The sequence below is a fragment of the Emys orbicularis genome, chromosome 10 (genome assembly GCF_028017835.1).
Source record: "Emys orbicularis isolate rEmyOrb1 chromosome 10, rEmyOrb1.hap1, whole genome shotgun sequence".
Lineage (NCBI taxonomy): Eukaryota > Metazoa > Chordata > Testudines > Emydidae > Emys > Emys orbicularis.
The window spans coordinates 53,054,404-53,075,654 of NC_088692.1; the positions used below are offsets into that span (position 1 = coordinate 53,054,404).

The following is a 21,251-nucleotide window of genomic DNA, read 5'->3' on the forward strand; positions in this document are numbered from 1 at the left end:
CCCTGCCCCTCTCCCCGGTGCTCCTGCCGGGGAATGGGGTTGGGGTGCAAGGGCTTCTCCCGCACGCCCAGCGCTCCTGCCGGGGAGGAGGGGCTTCCGAGGGGTGCAGGAGTGCTAGGTGGGCATGTGGAGCAGGTCGGGGCGGCACCCATTTTTCCAGGGCCCTCCAATTGACCAGGGCCCCTGGGCACGGGCCCTGTTGGCCCAGTGGCTAATCCGTCACTGCATAACTGTAAACAAACTTGTTTGTCTGAGCGATTGGCTGAACAAGAAGTAGGTCTGAGTGGACTTGTAGGCTCTGAAGTTTTATATGCTTTTATTTTTGAATGCAGTTATTTTTTGGTATGTAATTCTACATTTTTAAGTTTAACTTTCATGATAAAGAGATTGTACTATAGTACTTGTATTAGATGAATTGAAAGATACTATCTATTTTGTTTTTTACAGTGCAAATATTTGTAATAAAAAATAAGTATGAAGTGAGCATTGTACGCTTTGTATTCTGTACTGCAATTAGAACAGGAGTACTTGTGGCACCTTAGAGACTAACAAATTTATTTGAGCATAAGCTTTCGTGGGCTACAGCCCACTTAGCCAGATGCATCTGATGAAGTGGGCTGTAGCCCACGAAAGCTTATGTTCAAATAAATTTGTTAGTCTCTAAGGTGCCACAAGTACTCCTGTTCTTTTTGCAGATACAGACTAACACGGCTGCTACTCTAAAACCTGTACTGCAATTGTAATCAATATATTTTAAAATGTAGAAGACATCCAAAAATATTTAAATAAATGGTATTCTATTGTTTAACAGCACGATTAATCACAATTATTTTAATTGCTTGACAGCCCTATTTATTTTATTTTTACTGGTCTTCCCTACTACTATCAAAATGGGCAATTATTCTGTTTCTAAGGCCTTGGCTACACTGGCGCTGTACAGCGCTGCAACTTGCTGCGCTCAGGGGTGTGAAAAGGCCCCCCCCACCTCCCGAGCGCAGCGAGTACAGCGCTGTAAAGCGCCAGTGTAATCAGAGCCTGCAGCGCTGCACGCTCGCTCGCAGCGCTGCAAGCTATTCCCCTCGGAGAGGTGGAGTACATACAGCGCTGCGAGAGAGCTCTCACAGCGCTGGCGGCGCGATTACACTCGCGCTTCTCAGCGCTGCCGCAGCAGCGCTGGGAAGTCCCAAGTGTAGCCAAGGCCTAACTCTTTGAGCAATTAACAGAAACACTTCTTTATTTCTCTGCCCTCAATCTTTCTTCCACTCTATTTTAGTTCCCATGTATCTCTCAATCCACATCACCTTGTTCTGATGCTTGTTTCAACCTCTCTTTTTCAGTAAGAGCCTTACCAACACCACCTGATGAAGATCACACATCTGCTCCTGTATAAACACTTCCCTAGTGACGCCAGAAATGAAGTAGAATCTGGAGAGCCTAACTAGTTCTGCTGACAGTGGCCCACCTCAGGAAAGTATTACTGACCAAGACCAGACTGCCTATCAGAACAATCATTTTGTAGGTTTCTCCTTTTTGGTTGATGGAAAAGAGTGCAACGTGGTTAAGGATTTCAGAAATCTAAATTTAACCTCCTGGGCTGCTATACTGAATTAACTCCATTTTCATAAATCAAGCCACTATTTTTGTAGCGTAAAAACAAGAGTTTAATGTGAGTAAGCTCAGACAATCTGTTTAAGATTTGCAGCTGTTTATCCTCCCCTTTCACATTAAATTGCCAGCAACATCTTGAAATTCCCAAGAAGTCAAAGAAAACTGAGAAAATACAAAAAGGTGTGTAAGAAGGGTAATAATATTACATAGCAGAATGGTATAAATCACCCACAAAAAAAGCCAGGAAATTTCAATTTAAGGCTTTCATTTCATCCTTAAATCTCTTCCTTGTGCTGTACCTTAGGTATCAGAGCAGATGTTATAATCCCAATCCTTCTCAGTATGTACTTAGTTCTGATTAACTGGAGTTATGCAAAGGTGGTACGACAACAGAAGAATAAGATCTTAGATTCATCAGCCAGAATGCAAAGGAGGCGGTAGTCTTAACTCTCATAATTTCTCACATTAGACAGTTTAAAATGGCAGAGTCATCTTAAAAAAATCACGTCTCTCTGAAAGTGTGTTTATCTACTGTCACAACTAACTTCTAATATTACTGTAACTGAAAGCAGTTAAGAAGATTTGTATATATATTTGTATATTTGACAGCACTTTATGTATAGTCAGTTTGTCTGTTTTTCTTGTATTACTCGGGTAGTTTTCTCATTCACACAGAAACAAGGGAGATTAAAACCTTTAAAAAATAGAAAATGTAATTGTAAAATCAAAAATATTGGCAGATGGAAGGTATAGCATCTGAAATCCCTTTAACTAATTTAATTTTTTAAACTGACTAGACTTCCAGTTGATGGTGTCCCTTCAAAAGAAAATAGCTTCCATTTTCAGAGCTTGAAAACTCTACTTGACATCTTGCCAGTGAGTAGAAAGTTTTCACTGATGAGAAAGGAACCTATATTACCCACCAGAGAAGCTAGAGAAGTTAAGCTTTTATTTTAAACAATGAAGCTTCTACCTTTTATGGTTGTGAAAATAACTTTTCAAATGTTAAACAATGCAGTGCCGTCTTTCTCAGTCTACAGATTGTGCCTGGGTATCTTCTGTTGCTCATGGCCTTCCTAATCCCTTTCACTCCCCAGCTGACAAGACTATGGTCACTTTCAAAGCTAGTATACGGAAACCAATAGGCAGCTGTGAAATTGGCAAGAACTATATCAGCTTCACTTTGCCACTATTTGGGAAGGCTATGAACAGCTGCAGCAGCAGGCACTGGTGCTTTTCATGGAGAAGGAGCTACCAATAAATTAAGGTTTGGGGATGGAATTGGTGAAAAAAAAAAGTCTCTTTACAAAAGCTGTGAGGATAGGGAGGGATAGATTAGCAGAGACTACCCTTTTCTAAATCCATCCATCGGAGGGCTCAAAGGCAGGGGAGTAAAAAAAAAAAAAAAAAAAAAAAAAAAGTTTTTCTCCCTTTCAGCAGGCCAGAGAAGGGGAAAAGAGTATATTTTGCAGTTTAGACACCTGTGATGGGTTTGATCACAGAACCCCCCCCTTGGGAGCTGCCACCTGATGTGCCAAGGCTACTTCTACCCCTGCCTTCCCTGCCATCTCGGGGCCCCAGCACCCTGTCTTGCTGAGCCAGACACTCCCGTCTGCTCCAACAAAGACCCAGGGTCTGAATTACTTGCCCCAAAGCTGCAGGTTTACCTGAAAGCAGCTCACAGAAGTGTTCTTGTCTTTAACACTCAGATGTCCAACTCCCAATGGGGTCTAAACCCAAATAAATCCGTTTTACCCTGTATAACGCTTATGCAGGGTAAACTCAAATTGTTCGCCCTCTATAACACTGATAGAGAGATATGCATGGCTGTTTGCTCCTCCAGGTATTAATACATACTCTGGGTCAATTCATAAGTAAAAAGTGATTTTATTAAATACAAAAAGTAGGATTTAAGTGGTTCCATGTAGTAACAGACAGAACAAAGTAAGTCACCAAGCAAAATAAAATAAAACGTGCAAATCTATGTCTAATCAAACTGAATACAGATAATCTCACCCTCAGAGATGCTTCAGTAAGTTTCTTCCTCAGACTGGACGCCTTCCAGGCCTGGGCACAATTCTTTCCCCTGGTTCAGCTCTTGTTCCAGCTCAGGTGGTAGCTAGGGGATTCTTCATGATGGCTCCTCCTGCTTTGTTCTGTTCCACCCATTCATATAATCTTTTGCATAAGGCGGGAATCCTTTGTCCCTCTCTGGGTTCCCACCCGCTCCTTCTCAATGGAAAGACACCAGGTTAAAGATGGATTCCAGTTCAGGTGACATGATCACATGTCACTGCAAGACTTCATTGGCCACTTGCCAGCACACACGTATACAGGAAGACTTACAGGTAAAACAGAGCCATCTGCAGTCAATTGTCCTGGTTAATGGGAGTCATCAAGATTCCAAACCACCATTAATGGCCCACACTTTGCATAATTACAATAGGTCCTCAGAGTTATATTTCATATTTCTAGTTTCAGATACAAGAGTGGTACATTTATACAAATAGGACGATCACACTCAGATTATAAGCTTTGAAATGATACCTTACAAGAGACCTTTTGCATGAAGCATATTCCAGTTACATTATATTCACTCATTAGCATATTTTTATAAAATCATATAGACTGTAATGCCACACCTACTAACCAGAGGCCAAAAAAAAAAAAAAAAAAAAAAAAAAAAAAAAAAAATCTAGCTCTTCCCTTCCCCACAGCAGATCTAGGGACAGCACCATGGTAGGAAATTCAGGACTTCCTTCTTCTCCTCAACAGCTGTGGACAGAGCTGGACTTCTCACTATGGCACTGACCTTAAACCACAGTTGCCTTGCCTTTTGTATCAGCCTCTAGCATTTGGTACATTTTCTAATCTCTGCCATTATACTCAGTTCTGTATTTTAATCACACAGTGAGAAGCACTTATCACATTTAAATTTTTTTTTTTAACAGCATTTGAAAACAACTATTTAAATTTTACAATTGGCATACCAAAGGCAAACTCCAGCTGGCAGCTGCCATCTTACAGAAAGGTGATTTGTGACACTAACCGTATACAAGCCAACTCTCAGCAATTTTCTCCCACCCCCACAATGTAATCTTTTCTCCTGCAGAGCTATACAAAAAGGCAGGCTAGTGGAGAAGTTTAAGTAACTGTTCCAAGGACAACTGTGATCTAAAATGTAGTTACCCTTGTATATCCCACCAGTTAGCAGGAGTGTTCTGCCCTCACTAGGCAAAGAGCACAAAATGAATGTCTGTATATAGGGCAATAGAGTGAATGGAGCTGGGAGAGGAGGACAACAAGTGGGGGGGAGAGGAGGAGAGAGAGCAAATAATTCATTTATTTTCTTGAGTAATAACATTTTCAAGAAGTGTGAGAAAGTAGGCTAATTTTCATTTTCAGTCTCAGTGGGGCACACTGTATTATTTATATTATAGTAGCACCTGGAATTTCCATTGAGATTGGATCCCCATTGCTCTAGGCAAGTCACTTCACTGCTCTGTGCCTCCATTTCCCCTTATTCCCTGTGTTTATCTAGATAGTCCCTGCCCCACGTAGTTTGCTGTCTCTTACTTTGTGGTATATAGTGCCTAGAGCAGGGATTGGCAACGTTTGGCACGCGGCCGTCCAGGGTAAGGCCCCTGGCAGGCTGGGCTGGTTTGTTTACTTGCCATGTCCGCAGGTTTGGCCGATCGCGCCTCCCACTGGCCGCGGTTCGCCGCTCCAGGCCAATGGGGGCTGCGGGAATTGGTGCGGGATGAGGGATGTGCTGGCTGCCGCTTCCCGCAGCCCCATTGGCTTGGAGCGGCGAACCGCGACCAGTGGGAGCCGCGATCGGCCGAACCTGCGAACATGGCAGGTAAACAAACCGGCTCAGCCCGCCGGGGGGCTTACCCTGGACAGCCGCGTGCCAAACATTGCCGATCCCTGCTCTAGGCACTATATACCACAAAGTAAGAGACAGCAAACTATGTGGGGCAGGGACTATCTAGATAAACACAGAGTATAAGGGGAAATGGAGGCACAGAGCAGTGAAGTGACTTACCTAAGGTCACACAGGAGAGCAGTGGCAGAGCTGGGAACAAAACCTAGCTCTCCTGATTCCCAGTCCAGTACCATACCACCAGGCCACCTAACCACAAACTGGATAATTCTGAAATGCAGGTCTGAAGTTTGACCAACAGGCAGTTAGAGATTGGTGGGATAACCACCCAATTTCATTTTTGCATAAAAAAAACCAACAACAACAGGCTAGTATTGTTCCAAGTAAAATTACGATTAGAGGGTTTTTCTGTTTGACAGTACTTGTCAGTCAGCCTATTATTGTGTTGGTTTTCATACAAGTAACAGGGAAACATTTTGGAAAAAAATAAGAAAATGTGATTGTAAAGCCTCAAAGGTAAGCGAAGTACCTGAAACTACTGACTAGATTTCAAATCAATTGTATCCCTTTAATCTCTTGCCTGTCTTCTGTATAGCCACCTACAAATACCACCATCCTCCTGGCCTGCTTCACCATGCCTCCCATTCTCTTTCTTTGAGTTCCTCCTCAAAACATACTTTATGAAGTTTTACAAATCCTAGTCCCTCTCTCTTAGCAATGATCCCTAACAGAAAAAAAATACAATAAATCTGGAATCTCTCTACTGCATGCATCACTGAATAAAATACCATATGATCTCCTTCATTCATCTTTCATTTCTTCTAAATTTTGTAATCATCACTTGTCACATTTTGTCAATGTAACATGGGATCTCTTTGGGGCAATGACCCTGAGTTTTACCTATCTGTTAAGCCCCAAGTATATTTCTAGCAAACAATAAATTTTACTTTGGCTTCAGGCTGCCAGACAACAAGTTTTTCCTAGCCTGCAAAAACCTACAACTGCAGAAAATATTCGGTGTGCCTTTTAAAAAATCCAAATTGATTTATATCAAATATTGCGAATTAGGAGAGAACTCTCACCCGGTCGCCATAGAGTGTCTTCACCAGATGCACTACAGCTTGCTACTAGGGAATAAGAGGCTAACAGTGATGCCATCAAGATAAAATGGTGCATTACCCACCAACACTCATATTTTAACCTTCTTCCCTCTCTCACTCCCCCTACTAGCAAAAAAATGGAACAAAAAACCTACCACCACCTCACAACACCTTAAAAAGAATGCGTTTTCCAAAATGTTTGAAATTAATATGAAAATCAGCCCTCGACGTTTAAAAGACTTTTGTTAAATTGATAATTAACTTGACTAAAACATCCTTGCACATGACAGGACCCCCCCTTTCTCACTGTAGCCATAAACTACTATATTTCCAGGTATTATTGTTACAACCCTATCCCATCATCAATCACAATCTCTTATTGGTTATGTAGGTCAGTGATCCACATCTGCAAAACCTGAAGAAAAAGCATATAGTGCACTATAGACCAATAAAGTTTCTACATTTTAAAATCCTTATTTAGAAGACTCCAGAAATAGGCAATTATAAACTCTTATCTGAAAACTTTGCTGGCCTCAGAATAGAGCTGCATCTCTAATAAACTAGTACTGCATGAATAGATATTAGATTTTAAAAATATATACAGTTTAATTCCCAAGAGTATATAATAAAACATTAAGCTAAAAGCGATAGTTAGAATTTTAGAAATGTTCTGGCATTTTCTAAGCATTTGTAATCTCCTCCATCCTCCCACTCTCTCCCTATTATAAACCTTTAAATGCTTTGTGTGTTTATTTGCATATCAATACTCACAATGCTCTTCCAGTTCACAGCAGTACAGGCATCTGAGCTCTGGGAACAAATTGAAAGGTTTGGTGTACTCAGTTATTTTCTGCATACTTTGCAAATGCTCTGATAAACATATTCCCTTATAATAGCTCCCTTGATAAACAATTTGCTGGACTAGACTCTTAAAACAGAATTTAGGCTATTTTATAAGTGGTAATAAGGAATTAGAATATACACTGAATAATAGCTTAGCTCAATGTATGTGTTTGTTCAAAACTACTTTTTTAAAATACATTTTTTCCCCCCAAACGGAGAAAAACATTTGCAGTAGCTCTAGCTAGCAAAATTAAATGTAAGCGGAGTACAGGTCTGTCTCATCTTACGCTGGGGTTACGTTTCGCAGTCAGCGCGTAAAGCGAAAATCGCATATAGTCAAAATTACATTGAGTGTAATGGCGGGCGGAATCGCCCACACTACGGGTACAGTATTAAAATTGTTATTTTCCTCTTTTTTGTTTTTTTTGTTTTGTTTTTGCCAACCGCGTAAAACTGAAATCGCGCATGTTAAATGCGCGTAAGATGCAACAGACCTGTAACTGATTTTGTGTTAACCACCTTAAGAATTTTATAAAAATATATACTTGTTTTAGGAGAAAAAAGCAAACAGCTTTTTTAATGTAAGCAAACTCCATGTTTTAAAGTGTTAGCAAGACCCACAGCCTCTTTGTATCACTCTTGATTCAAGACAATCCACTTTAAAATTTAAAAAAATAAAAAGAAAAGAAAGGTCTCAATGTTTAATGAAAACAGGTTGGAAATTCTAGTGCAGAACAGTTGTATTCAATTTTGGACCGGTTGGCAAACAAGAGCAGGTCCTTGCGACTGATCAGGGCTAGTACCATTTGGGGATTAGTACAAATGCTTACAGGACCAGTACATTTTTCCAGACTATTTCGAGATGAGAATTAGAAATAAAAAAACCTCATTTCCATAGCTCATGGAACTCAGAGCTTCAAGTATCTGCTACTATTGAATACAATTTTAAACCTGATGTTATTTAGGTTTGAGGACATCAATCTTCAGTAAGCAATATGTACTGGAGTCTATTTATGGCTTTAAAATATTTACAAGAATATGAAGAAGGGTCAGAGATCACAGCTGAGTCAGAGAACCGGGCAGTTCTTCCTGCCTTCTCTTCCCAACACCAGCCATAATATAATACTTCAAAAAGCCACTATTAGTGCTTCCAGATTTCAGTATTAATGCTTAGTACTTTTTATAGATCATTTTACAAAAACATAGTAACACATGCAGTACAGTGGTTTAGAGATGACCTGCAAATGATAAAGCAAAATTGGAAACTGCCAGAGCACTGGTGGAAGACGACGGGGCATTACAGCATATGGAATTTTTAATCAGAACTTTAGGCTGCATGGTATAACAAAATGCTTCTTCACTTCCAGAACAGCCCACAAGACAGCTTGCTGGACCCATGCTGCCTCCAGTCAGTTACAAAGTAGAGTTTTCATGTTACATTGAGGATAAAGGTATTCAGATTCAGAATAACTTGTATACCTGCATGAAAACAGAGCAATGGCTGGAGGGGACAATTGCTAGTTCTTTATGGCTCGTGTTTCATCCAGACTCATTCTCTGATATTGCGAGCCCCAAACAGTTAAAAATCATGAGTGAGCCTCCCGCACCAAAATCATGGCATTGGCTTTGAAATCAGGATTTAAAAAAAAAAAAAAAAAGTTCTGAGATTTTTTTTTGTTATGGGATTGTGAGGTTTTGTGATGCTGTGTACAAGAAAGGTGACCATTTATATCACTTACCACTGTTATACAATTTCCATAAATCTTATACAAAGTGTATCATGTAAGGTATCAATGGAAAGGTTATGATTTGAAGTATGATTATCCTATTTATATGCATGTATCATCATTGTATCAGAAACTATGAATATTGGCTATGTACTTATATCTTACACATGTTGCATTTGTGGGTGACACCTGCCAGGTAGAATTTACATCACTGCTTACCCCGTCCAGGTAGCTCTTCCTGAGGAGCCAATGGCCACCCTCCTGTGATTCAGCAAATCATGTAAGGATATATGAGATGCTCCTGTGACCCTGGACTCCACGTTGGGCCAGTAACTTTCCACAAACAGGGGCTGTGGACTTTGTTTAGAACAGTAAGCTTCCATGCACATGGCAGAGGATATAAAAAGGCACCTGAGACATCCCTAATTTGACTGTTTCCTCATCTGATTCTCTGGACTGTGGATTTACAACTAAAAGGAGCATCTTGAACTATGGACGGAGAACCTTACAATCTTTTGGAAGTTACCAGAGAAACTTTACAAGCCAGCAAGCTATTCTATCACTGCTACAAACCTGATATAAGGACTTTGCAATCATGTGTATGTGTATGTTCTATTAACCATTTATAACTGCCCCTTTCTTTTATTATTAAATCTGTACAGGGGACTGCATTTGGCTTCTGGTTAACCAGTAGGTTACTGCAGAAGCTCTTTTGTTCCTGGCTTGGTGAATCTAATTATAGAATAAACCAAGAGTTTTGGGGATTGTCTGTCCTATTTCTTACAGTCTGTACTGAGCGTGGCATTTTCAGTGAGGCCCATACCAGGCACCCAGTCAAAATTTATCTTCTAATTTTTGAGACTTTGAAGTTCACATTTTCAATTTTTTTCTTGGCAATCATGATGGCTAAAAACCTTTTTTTTTTTATAAATAAAAAGAGAGAGAAAGAAAGAAGAGAGTCTCACTTAATCACATGACTCCAGGAGGTGGGGCTTTAAGACAACCACGAAATATCACAAGAATCAAAAGAGTAGGCAACACTGAGCCCTTCTGAAGGTGGTAAGGGTGCTCTGCAAGTTGGAGACAACTTCTTCTTGGAGAGTGAAGGTCAGAGAAGTAATACTGGGTCTACTGCACATCATCTTCCAGTTTTGGGAAAGTTTATTGAGAGGATTGTGGCAGGACCCATGACAGGTTCTACAGATTTCATCTTTCCTGAATCCCACTCATTTGGACTTTAGACTTGGGTTTGAGCAACAAGCAACATTGATTACGGAGCTTCTCTTTACAATGGAGGACAATGAATTGTCTGCGCTGATTTTATAGGATATCAACTGCCTCTGATACCATTGCTTATTTAAGGGATACACAATTGTTAGATGTCACATGCATCCGAAGAAGTGGGTATTTACCCACGAAAGCTCATGCTCCAATACATCTGTTAGTCTATAACAGGCCTGCACAACTCGTAAAGCGGCGAGGGCCATATTACTCCAAAGAAAACAGCTGAGGGCCGAAACCTCCCGGCCCCGCGGAAACACCCCCCCCCCCCCCAGCACTGCCCAGCCCCGCGGAAACAAACCCTCCTTCCCCAGCACCGCACCGCCGAAACAGCTAAGGTTTGCGGGGGAGGGTGTGTGATACTTTATTAAGAATTTTTCAATTAAATCAAACAATTTTTTAAATTCTTTTAATTTTTTTTATTAATCATGGAAAAATTAAAAACATCTGTTCCGTTGAAAGAAAACATTTGTACTTTTCATAATTACCTTGCAAATTTAATGAGAAATATTACATCTCTTTTCGGCAACAAGCTTGTCGCATTTGGGGGTCATATTTGAAGTGGATATTTTCATAATGTCTTCCAAATGGTCGTCAGTCAGAGAAGAACGTTGCTTGTTTTTATTCATGTTCATGATGGAAAATGTTTGTTCACATATGTAAGTGCGTCCAAAAATGCTGAACGTTTTCAGTGCAACTTCATTGTCCAGACTTTTGTAGAAGTCCCGCAAGCTGCTTTCTCTGTGCTTATTTCGGTAAACTGCTGAACACTGAAGTTCAATAACCTCCAACTGCAAATCTAGTGGCACTTCCTCTGGATCCACAGAAAAGGGATCTTCAATCAGCTTCAACTGGACGTCTTCTTCTTTAGACAAAGTAAGTCTTCTGTCAAATTCTTCAATCAAAAGAATGATGTGCTTTGCGTATTTTTCTCCTAACTCGGCGTGTTTGTGCTGAGGGATACGCTGTGCACAAGTGGGAAAGTGACACATTTCACCTTTTGACAGCTGACTTCTGAAAAGTTTCAATTTCATTTTGAAAGCTTTCACTGCTGCACACATTTGAAATATAAGTTGATTTTTTCCCTGAAGTTGAATGTTGAGATCATTCAGGTGTGCTCTAATATCACAAAAGAAAAAGAGATCTTGATTCCAGGACTCATTTTCAAGCTCTGGGAATTTTATTGGCCCATTTTCTAGGAATTTTGCTACCTCCTCTTTCAAAGCAACAAAACGCTGGAGCACTCTTCCTCGACTCAACCATCTCACTTCTGTATGGTAGATTAAGTCATTGCACTCGGTGTCTACCCCTTCAAGAAAGGTTCGAAATGTCCTATGTTTTAGTCCTCTAGAACGGATGTAGTTTACAATGGAAACTACCACTGACATTACATGCTCAAATTTTAAGACTTTGCTACACAAAACCTGCTGATGCATAATGAAGTGAGGTTTGGTTATTTCTCTCCCGATAAATTCTTCAAGAAGAGTAACTGCTCCAACATTTTTTTGGCACATAGCTGGAGCACCATCAGTACAAATGGCCACCAAGTTTGTGAAATCTAATCCCGACTTATCATTCGTGCACTTTATCACTTCACTGGAAATTTCTTTTCCGGTTGTGCGACCCGTCATGGAGCACATGCCAGCAAGTTCTTCAGTAATTTCAAAGTTTTTATCAATACTTCTAATAAAAATAAGAAGTTGGGCGGTGTCTTTTAAATCGGTGCTTTCATCCATAGCTAGGGAGTAAAAGCAGAATTCACTGACTCTCTGCTTTAACTGATCACTTAAATTGGTAGAAATGTCAGCTATTCTTCTCCGTACAGTCATGTGTGATAGACTGACATTCTCAAATATTCCCCTCTTTACTGGACATAACTCAGATACAGCAATCAACATACACTTTTTTAATAACTCGCCTTCTGTCAAGCATTTCCCAACAGCAGCAATTTCCTTAGAAATTTTAAAGCTTACTTTAGTAACTGTATCGTTCTCAGTGCTCACTTTCTTGAAAATTTGCTGTTCTCTACTAAGGTTTTTCGCTAAACTGGCTGCTTTAATTATTTTTTCATTTGGGCTCAATTTGGCGAGATTGGGATGCTTAGTTTCAAAGTGCCACCGAAGGTTGTATTCTTTCGGAACGGCTAACATTTCGCGACACACGAGGCACAGTATTTTGTCTTTGGAAATAGTATATAAGTATTTATTCGTCCATTCAGTGTTGAAAACTCTGTGCTCTGATTCTCTTTTTCTCTTTTTCTTTTCACTCATGGTATCCATTATGAAGCTCAAGATTTTGTTGAATAAATTCACACACAAGGGAAACACTCACAGTCACACACAAAGAGAAGAGATATCTCACGGCGCATGGCACACTAGCAAGGCACTGACGGTGTGTGGAAGCCTGTAGGTCCAGGGGTCACTATATTACTGCACACAGCAGTCAATCAATGCAGTTGTAGATAAATCTCTGCATTATGCATTTTTGTATAACTTTTATATGACTTTGTATTGAACCTTGGTACTATGTTATAGCGGGCTCCTAAGATAGTATAATTAAGGTAAAAGAAAAATTTCTTCTGTGCAAATTTTTGAAGCAGAGTTCAAATTTGTGTGCCATGAGGCAAATGCGCCCAAGTGAGTAAAATGCTTATACATTTAAAAAGTTTTAATTTGCAATTTGTGTCAATTTATATGGGTTTTCAGATAGACATCATAAGTAAAAAAAGAAAAACAAAAGTTTGTGTTTTAAATTGAAAATTTTCCTAAAAAATATCAATAAATGATTATCAGCCAAGAATAAGATATGTAATTACAAATGCATTTTAATGTCCTTATTGGTCGAAATGTCAAAGACGGCTAAACTAACCTTACTGTTTTTCCCTGCGATCTTTTTCATTTGCCCATTCAATATAAACTCTGTCCAGATCTATCAGTCCTCAATCCAGCTGGTAACTCTTAATACACATCAGCACCCCACATAGAACCCCCCACTCGCTAGTTTCCCAATACACACAGATTTCTCCTCCCTCCCTCCCAGTGCCCTTCCCCACAGCCCCACCACCACAACTAAACAATGCCCCACACAGACCCCCAGTGCCCTGACACACACAGATCCCCCTCACTGCCCAGCACCCCCCAACAGGCCCACACTGCCTAGCACCCCAAAACACACAAACCTCCCCCACTGCCCAGCACCCTCCACACCCTCACAGCCCAGCACCCCCCGCACATCTCCCAGACACTCACTCCACCACACCCTTCCCTGGCCGTACTCACCAGCCCTGCTGGGAGGTGTCTGGCTCCTAGGGTGAGAGCGGCAAGGGGAGTCTCCAGTGGTGAGCGGGAGCCGGTTCGCGGGAACCAGTTGTTAAATTTAGAAGCCCTTTTAGAACCAGTTGTCCTGCGCGGGACAACCGGTTCTAAAAGGGCTTCTAAATTTAACAACTGGTAAGTTGAAGTGACCAGGACCGTAGCTGGGGGGGAGCAGAGGGAGCGGCTGCTCCCCCCCAGCTACGGTCCTGGTCACTTCAACTTACCAGTTGTTAAATTTAGAAGCCCTTTTAGAACCAGTTGTCCTGCGCGGGACAACCGGTTCTAAAAGGGCTTCTAAATTTAACAACTGGTAAGTTGAAGTGACCAGGACCGTAGCTGGGGGGGAGCAGAGGGAGCGGCTGCTCCCCCTGAGCACATTATCCAAAAGTGGCGCCTTAGGAGCCGACCCCATGGGTGCTCCAGCTCTCCGCCCCGCTCCCCAGCCCCAGCTCACCTCCGCTCCGCCTCTGCCTCTGAACACTCTGCCCCGCTTCTCCCCATCCCCCCCCCCGCTTCCCGCAAATCAGCTGTTCGCGCGGGAAGCCTGGGAGGGCAGAGAAGCAAGCGGTGGCTTTGCGCTCAAGCCCAGGGAGCCGGAGCGGAGGTGAGCTGGGGTGGGGGGAGCCGCCCGCGCCACAGCAGGTAACCCGGGGGGAGGGGCGCGGAGGGGAACCGCTCCCCGCCCCAGCTCACCTCTGCTCCGCCTCCCTGGGCCTGAGCGCGAAGCCGCCGCTTGCTTCTCAGCCCTCCCAGGCTTCCTGCGTGAAAAGCTGATTCGCGGGAAGCAGGGGGGCTGCAAGCTCAGCCTGACCCGGTGCTCCAGGCACTGCACGGTGGCGGCGTGGCCCGGTTCCAGCCGAGCAAGGCGTGGCTGTAGCGCCGCCAGCCACCTCCAGGCAGCGCGGTAAGGGAGCAGGGAGGGGGTGTTGGATAGAGGGCAGAGGAGTTCAGGGGGTGGGGTGGGGGGGTGGATAGGGGTCGGGGCAGTCAGATGGCAGGGAACAGGGGGATTGAATGGGGGCAAGGGTCCCAGGGGGCAGTCAGGAAGGAGCAGGGGTTGGATGGGGCGGTGGGAGGCAGTCAGGGGCAGGGGTTCCAAGGGTGGTCAGGGGACAGGGAGAAGGGGTGGTTGGATAGGGAATGAGGAGAGGAGTTGGATGGGGCGGCGGAGGGCAGTCAGGGGACAGGGAAGGGGGTGGATGGGGCAGGGGTCCCGGGGGGGGCATCAAGGAATGCGGGGGGGTGGATGGGGCAGGAGTCCCGGGGTGGGGTGGGCCAAAAAGCGCTCAGGACGGGGGCGGTGGCTGAGCCCCGTGTCCCTGCTGGGGGGGGGGGGGGGGCGAGGGCTCCGTGCCCGTGTCCCGCTTGGGGCGGGGGGGGGGGGGGGCGGCAGCGCGCGAGGGCTCCCTGCCCGTGTCCCGCTTGGGGCAGGGGGGCGAGGCGCGGCGGCGCGCGAGGGCTCCCTGCCCGTGTCCCGCTTGGGGCAGGGGGGCCGGTTTCGCGCGCCGCGGCCGCTCGGGATCTCCCCCCCCCTCCCAGGTTTGAGAGCCTGGGAGGGAGGGGGAGACTCCGAGTGGCCGCGGCGCGGGCGCTGCTTCTCCCCCTCCCTCCCAGGCTCTCAAACCTGGGAGGGAGGGGGAGCAGCGGCGCACGAAACAGCTGTTTCGCGCGCCGCGGCCGCTCGGGATCTCCCCCTCCCTCCCAGGTTTGAGAGCCTGGGAGGGAGGGGGAGACCCCGAGCGGCCGCGGCGCGCGAAACAGCTGATTCGCGCGCCCCTGCTCCCCCTCCCTCCCAGGCTTGAGAGTGAGCCCCCGCGGGCCGCATGTTGTGCAGGCCTGGTCTATAAGGTGCCACAGGACTCTTTGCTGCTTTTACAGATCCAGACTAACACGGCTACCCATTCGATACTTGACACAATTGTTAGAGTGGCTCTGTTCATTGCTTACCAGATGGTGGTTTGGGGCAATTTCTCTTCTGATGTGATAGCTTTCATGTGAAATAGTCTGAGATCTGTTTCGTCACTCTTCTTGTTCAACATGTTTGAGGCCATAAGAAGTTGGTAAACTGCAGCATATTCAGTACATTTGCCTGTACTTAACTCTGTGTTTCCAACACATCTGGACCAGCTGATCCAGTATTGTGAATAGTATGCAGTCCCAACTAGAGATTACAGTAAATTAATCTTGAGGTGACAGAGGCATGTTATTATTATTCATTTGTATTATTGTAGTGCCTAGGAGCCCTACTCATGGACCAGGATCCCATTGATGGTATGTCTGCAGCTAAAAAGAAAAGCTGTGCTCCTTTGGCCCCACACAGATGCAAAACATCTTTTTAGCTATAGTTACTAGATCTTCCAACATCAGAATCTAATAAAACTCCAAGAACACAAACCTGCCTCATAAATGGTAGCCATGTTATCTTAAGCAGGGCTGCAGATGTTTCCCTCACTAACTCTTCCAGATTCTTCCTCAAACTCACCATCATCATGCTAGTCTTGTGCAATTTGAGTGGTGAACAGCTGACTCCAATTTCAAAAAGAGTGGATTGGAACCACTCAGAATCTCCAGTCACTGCAAAAGTCAGCCTCACATCTGCTGAGCAATGAGTCATACCGGAATCACACAACACAGGTACTCTGCCTTCACTGACTTCCAATAGCCTCTTGAACTCTGTCTAGAAACTAAATTTCCATCTCTAGAGCCCTAAATTAATGGGGACGCTGAGGGTTTGCCTCTCCTCTAACGTAATACACCTCTACCCTGATATAACGCTGTCCTCAGGAGCCAAAAAATCTTACCATGTTATAGGTGAAATTACGTTATATTGAACTTGCTTTGATCCGCCGGAGCGTGCAGCCCCGCCTCCCCGGAGCGCTGTTTTACTGCTTTATATCCGAATTCATGTTATATTGGGGTAGAGGTGTATTAGCAGAGTTGGGAACAGCAGACTATTCAAGCTATAGGTCCATTGTTTCAAATAAGCAGGAGCCCGATGGCAGGGCATTTTCTACAAGAAATCCTCAACTCTAATTTGGCTTCCTTCTTTAGTCATCAGAATCCAAATTTGTTAATTCCACAGACCCCATCTTTCCTCACCAGCACTAAGAGAGATTGGAGGAGGATTTAAGTGAGGCATTATAGTATGCTTGTGTAGAGTGTGTATTTGTTTACTTCTTTTGTCTATTCCTTAGAGATTTGATTAAATAAAGGACAAGAGTTACATTTTCAGATGGCATGATTTGAAATGCTGTGGGTAAAAGTCACCATGGCCCAAAAGTGGGTTGGAGAACAATCTCTTAAGAGGCCAGTCTGCATCATTCCACCGCATGTGCCATTACTCCCTGTATTGGAAACACCTCTTTACCTGCTCCTAATAAAGCTGCATGTGAAGTTTTATGTCACACTTATGCAATGACAGTTTCAGAAGAGAGAAACAGCAAACCCTATAGGCTGCTGCATATGTAAGTCTTGGGGCGCAACTGGGAACACAGCTTGACATAACCTTACCAAAAGCTTTCTTTCACAGCTCACTTTCCCCATCTCTCCTAGGCACACGGTAAGTGACAGACCTATCTCCCACTTCACAGCTCACGAGACACGCTCAGCATATTCTGGACTCGTGATTACATCAGAATTTCAGCTTTTATTTTAATATGGAGATGTCTCCGGTGCCTTTTTATATCTTCTAGCCCTGATGGTTGCAAAGAAAAGCTTGAAAACATGAACTCAGTGTAAATGTAACCAAAGCAACAATATCCTTGTGAGTCTGAAGACTGCACAGAACAACAGCTCTGAGAGGTGCGAAGTGTTCCATGAATCTCAATATGACGCTAACTCTAAAACCAGTGGGTCTGGCATATCCACCCAAGCAGATACATCTGAGCTGCTGGAGTGAGTACTACTAGTACCCTGATGCCTCCTCTTTCTTAATGGGGTAGAAAGCATGCCTCAGCAGCCAATCCTGAGTAGAAGGGGGCCCATGCCACTGTCCCTAACTTTTGTGGGTGGGGTTGCTAGTGGATGGAGCCACAGGGGCCCAGGGTCACAGTGTGCCTAGAGCTCCAGGCTGCCTTAATCTGGCCCTGCTTGTATGGTATTGACTTGTCTGGCCTTGTAAATCAACCCTAGTTTAGTATTTACTGATGGTGTGCTAAAAAAAGCAAATAATGGATAAACAGCTTTGTGAGGCTAGAAATTGACATGCCATTAGGAGTCTGAGGGTATGTCTACACCCAGCCGCTAGTTCGGCGGCTGGGAATCGAAGTTCTGGGTTCGACTTATCGCGTCTTGTCTGGACGCGATAAGTCGAACCAGGAAGTGATCGCCGTCGACTGCGGTACTCCAGCTAGACGAGAGGAGTACCGCGGCGTCGACGGGGGAGCCTGTCTGCCGCGTGTGGACCGAGGTAAGTTCGAACTAAGGTACTTCGAACTTCAGCTACGTTATTCACGTAGCTGAAGTTGCGTACCTTAGTTCGAATTGGGGGGTAAGTGTAGACCAAGCCTAAGGCTTTGAAAGAAAGACAAGGGAATTAGTGAAAGAACCAAGCTATGTTCACAGTGGGGAAATTGACAAAAATTTCCCATCAGTTCTAACACCAGCTCACCTGAAGAAGCATGAGCTACAGCATAAACTAGACTCTAGCAGCCACACCTGTTTTAACGATCATTTTAGTTAAAGTTGCTGAAAAACAGTCTAATTAAAACAATGTAATACTGGGTTAGGCCGATAAAGCCCTAGTTTCACTAGGCTTCCAATTATTCCAATTTTTTTTGTTATTAAATTTTCACCAGGGTAGACAAGGCCATATTGGCCAAAACCCTCTATTGTCCCAAAGACAACCATCACATTCAGGAGACAAAAATCAACCAGACAGGAATGTCTGAACAATTTTAGTATCTAGGAAGTAAAAATACATTAGGGCACAGGAGAACTAAGGTAACAAGCATTAAGAACATTCATGTAGCAAGAGTCCAAACAGATCTTCAGCAATGTTTCTTAATGCATGCAATTTATTTCTATGTTACAATAGAGTGCTATTAACTACTGCTTCCATAACATAGAAATTGCAATTTAGAAATAGAATTTAATTCAATTAAGAACTGTTCCAAAGAAGTGGCATTACAATTATTTTGTAGGGTTTTTTTTTTTTTTTTTAAATTTTGGAACACTAAAAGATCACCAGCACATCAAACTCCCCTTTTTCAATACAGTGAATGAATAAAAACCATCATGACACTTCTGCAATATTTAAGAAAAGAGGAATTTTAAGCTTGTTCACAATTCTTTCCCTCTATTCCACAGTTCTTGGGTTCCTTTTTAAATAAACTGCCACTTTTCACCAAAACACCTTCACTTTGCCAGGGACTTCATACATATTGCTTTTATCAATAACACATTTCTTTAAGTCATTCAGTTTCAACTACAGTGATTTTTCTTGCTTCCAGGTGGTGGCAATTCTTTAAGCTACAACACAACCTATTTAATAAATTTTTCAGTTGCTTCCTTCATTAGCTTTCTAGTGACTTAAAGGCACATTGTTGGGTCTACAACAATGTCACAACTTATTATATTTACTCCTGTACAAAAAAAACAACCGATTTTTAGTCACAACAATTCCAAATACAGTAACATGGTGAAACCAGCACTATTTTACATTGGTTCTGTTTACCGTATGTTGCATAAGAAATACAATACACAAAACTGAAATCAGTCAACTGATGTCTACTATCAATCTAGTCTCTTGAGAAAGAGGAGGGGGGAGTCATTTGTTACCATGTACGTACAGTATCTTTACCTATTTGTCTGAGGACATTATAAATAAAGACCTCCATCAACAACATCCACCTCTATCAGGGTGGTAAAACACTGGAATAAATTGCCTAGGGAGGTTGTGGAATCTCCATCTCTGGAGATATTTAAGAGTAGGTTAGATAAATGTCTATCAGGGATGGTCTAGACAGTATTTGGTCCTGCCATCAGGGCAGGGGACTGGACTCGATGACCTCTCGAGGTCCCTTCCAGTCCTAGAATCTATGAAATGGAGATTTTACAATAGTTTAATGTCTAATATCTAAGATTTGTGGGAAATTAATGTTCTTTTAGTTTTACCAGCACTTTTTAGTAGGGAAGGGCAGACATTTTCTAATCACTTCAGTGTGAAACCAAAATAGTCCAACTTTCCTGGAAGTAAAAGCTATTGTTGAAGGGGCACAAGATTGGTGCAGAGATATGGAGCTTTTCACTTCCAGCTAAAGCTGAGCAAATAATTGAGTTTCGGTTGGGGGGTGGGGGTGGGGGAGGGAGTGAATTGAAACATAACTCTTCAGCACCTAGAAAAATTAAAAACTTCAAAACACACAAAAAGCACAAGCATGTACTACACCACACAGGAATTACAGCACCAAAACAATTAAGCTTGAATTCATACAGGAACCAACCACTGAAGCCAGGAGGAGATCAAAGTCAGCTAATCAAATGATGACAGTGAGGGCATTTCAAAGGGGCAGATTAGCTGAGAAAAAAAAACCCAGCACATGTCTTCACTACAGAGTATTAGTAATTCATTAAAGCGAATGAATTCTGAGCTTGGCATGCTCCAGATTACTATCTGAAGCCTTTGTTTCAACCAGTGGCAAGGCATGAATCCAGCTTGGAGGAAATATCTGTACCTAACATTAGCACTGATACAACTCTCATTCTGGCAAAGAGGAAGATGATGGTGTGAGACATAGTGGCATCCCACTCACCCACTTTTTCAGGATGAATGAGCTTGCCCTAGCAAGTGAGGAGAGTTACGATATAAATGTCTGAAGAATTTAAACCTTAATTTAAAAAAATATATATTTCCATCCATTATAGTTGCAAAGAGCCTTCCAAACAACAAATGGGTATAGATCAATTTAGTGCTGCCTTTGTAAGTCTGCAGAAAGATAGCTCAAGTGATTCTGCTGCTAATGATAGAAGTGTAGGTCTGGAAGGGACCTCAGTAGGTCATCTCATCCAGTCTCCTGCACTCAAGGCAGGATTATATAATAACTAGACCATTCCTGACAGGCATTTGTCTACCATGTTCTTAAAAACCTCCAATGATGGAGATTCCACAACCTCCCTAGGCAATTTATTCCAGTGCTTAACTACCCTGGCAGTTAGGAAGTTTTCCCTAATGTCCAACCTAAACCTCCTTTGCTGACATTTAAGTCCATTGCTTCTTGCTCTATCCTCAGAGGTTAACGAGAATAATTTTTCAACCTCCTCCTTGTAACCTTTTACATACTTGAAAATTGTTATCAAGACCCCTCAACCCCCAGTCTTCTCCAGATTAAACAAACCCAAGTTTTTCAATCTTTCTTCACAGGTCATATTTTCTAGACCTCTAATCACTTTTGTTAGTCTCCTCTGGACTTTCTCCAATTTGTCCACATCTTTCCGCAAATGAGGCACCCAGAACTGGAAACAATACTCCAACTGAGGCTTTATCAGCACGGAC

At 43.1% G+C, this 21,251-nt stretch overlaps 1 protein-coding gene across 1 annotated transcript in view; it reads right to left on the bottom strand.

The window, feature by feature from the left end:
- The window catches only part of HMG20A (high mobility group 20A), a 79,160-nt gene that overhangs the window by 54,799 nt on the left and 3,110 nt on the right, over positions 1-21,251 (bottom strand). Inside the window, exon 2 of the mRNA XM_065412033.1 lies at positions 7,366-7,404. The gene's annotated coding sequence lies outside the window, so the exon portion shown is untranslated. The remainder of the gene's footprint in view (positions 1-7,365; positions 7,405-21,251) is intronic.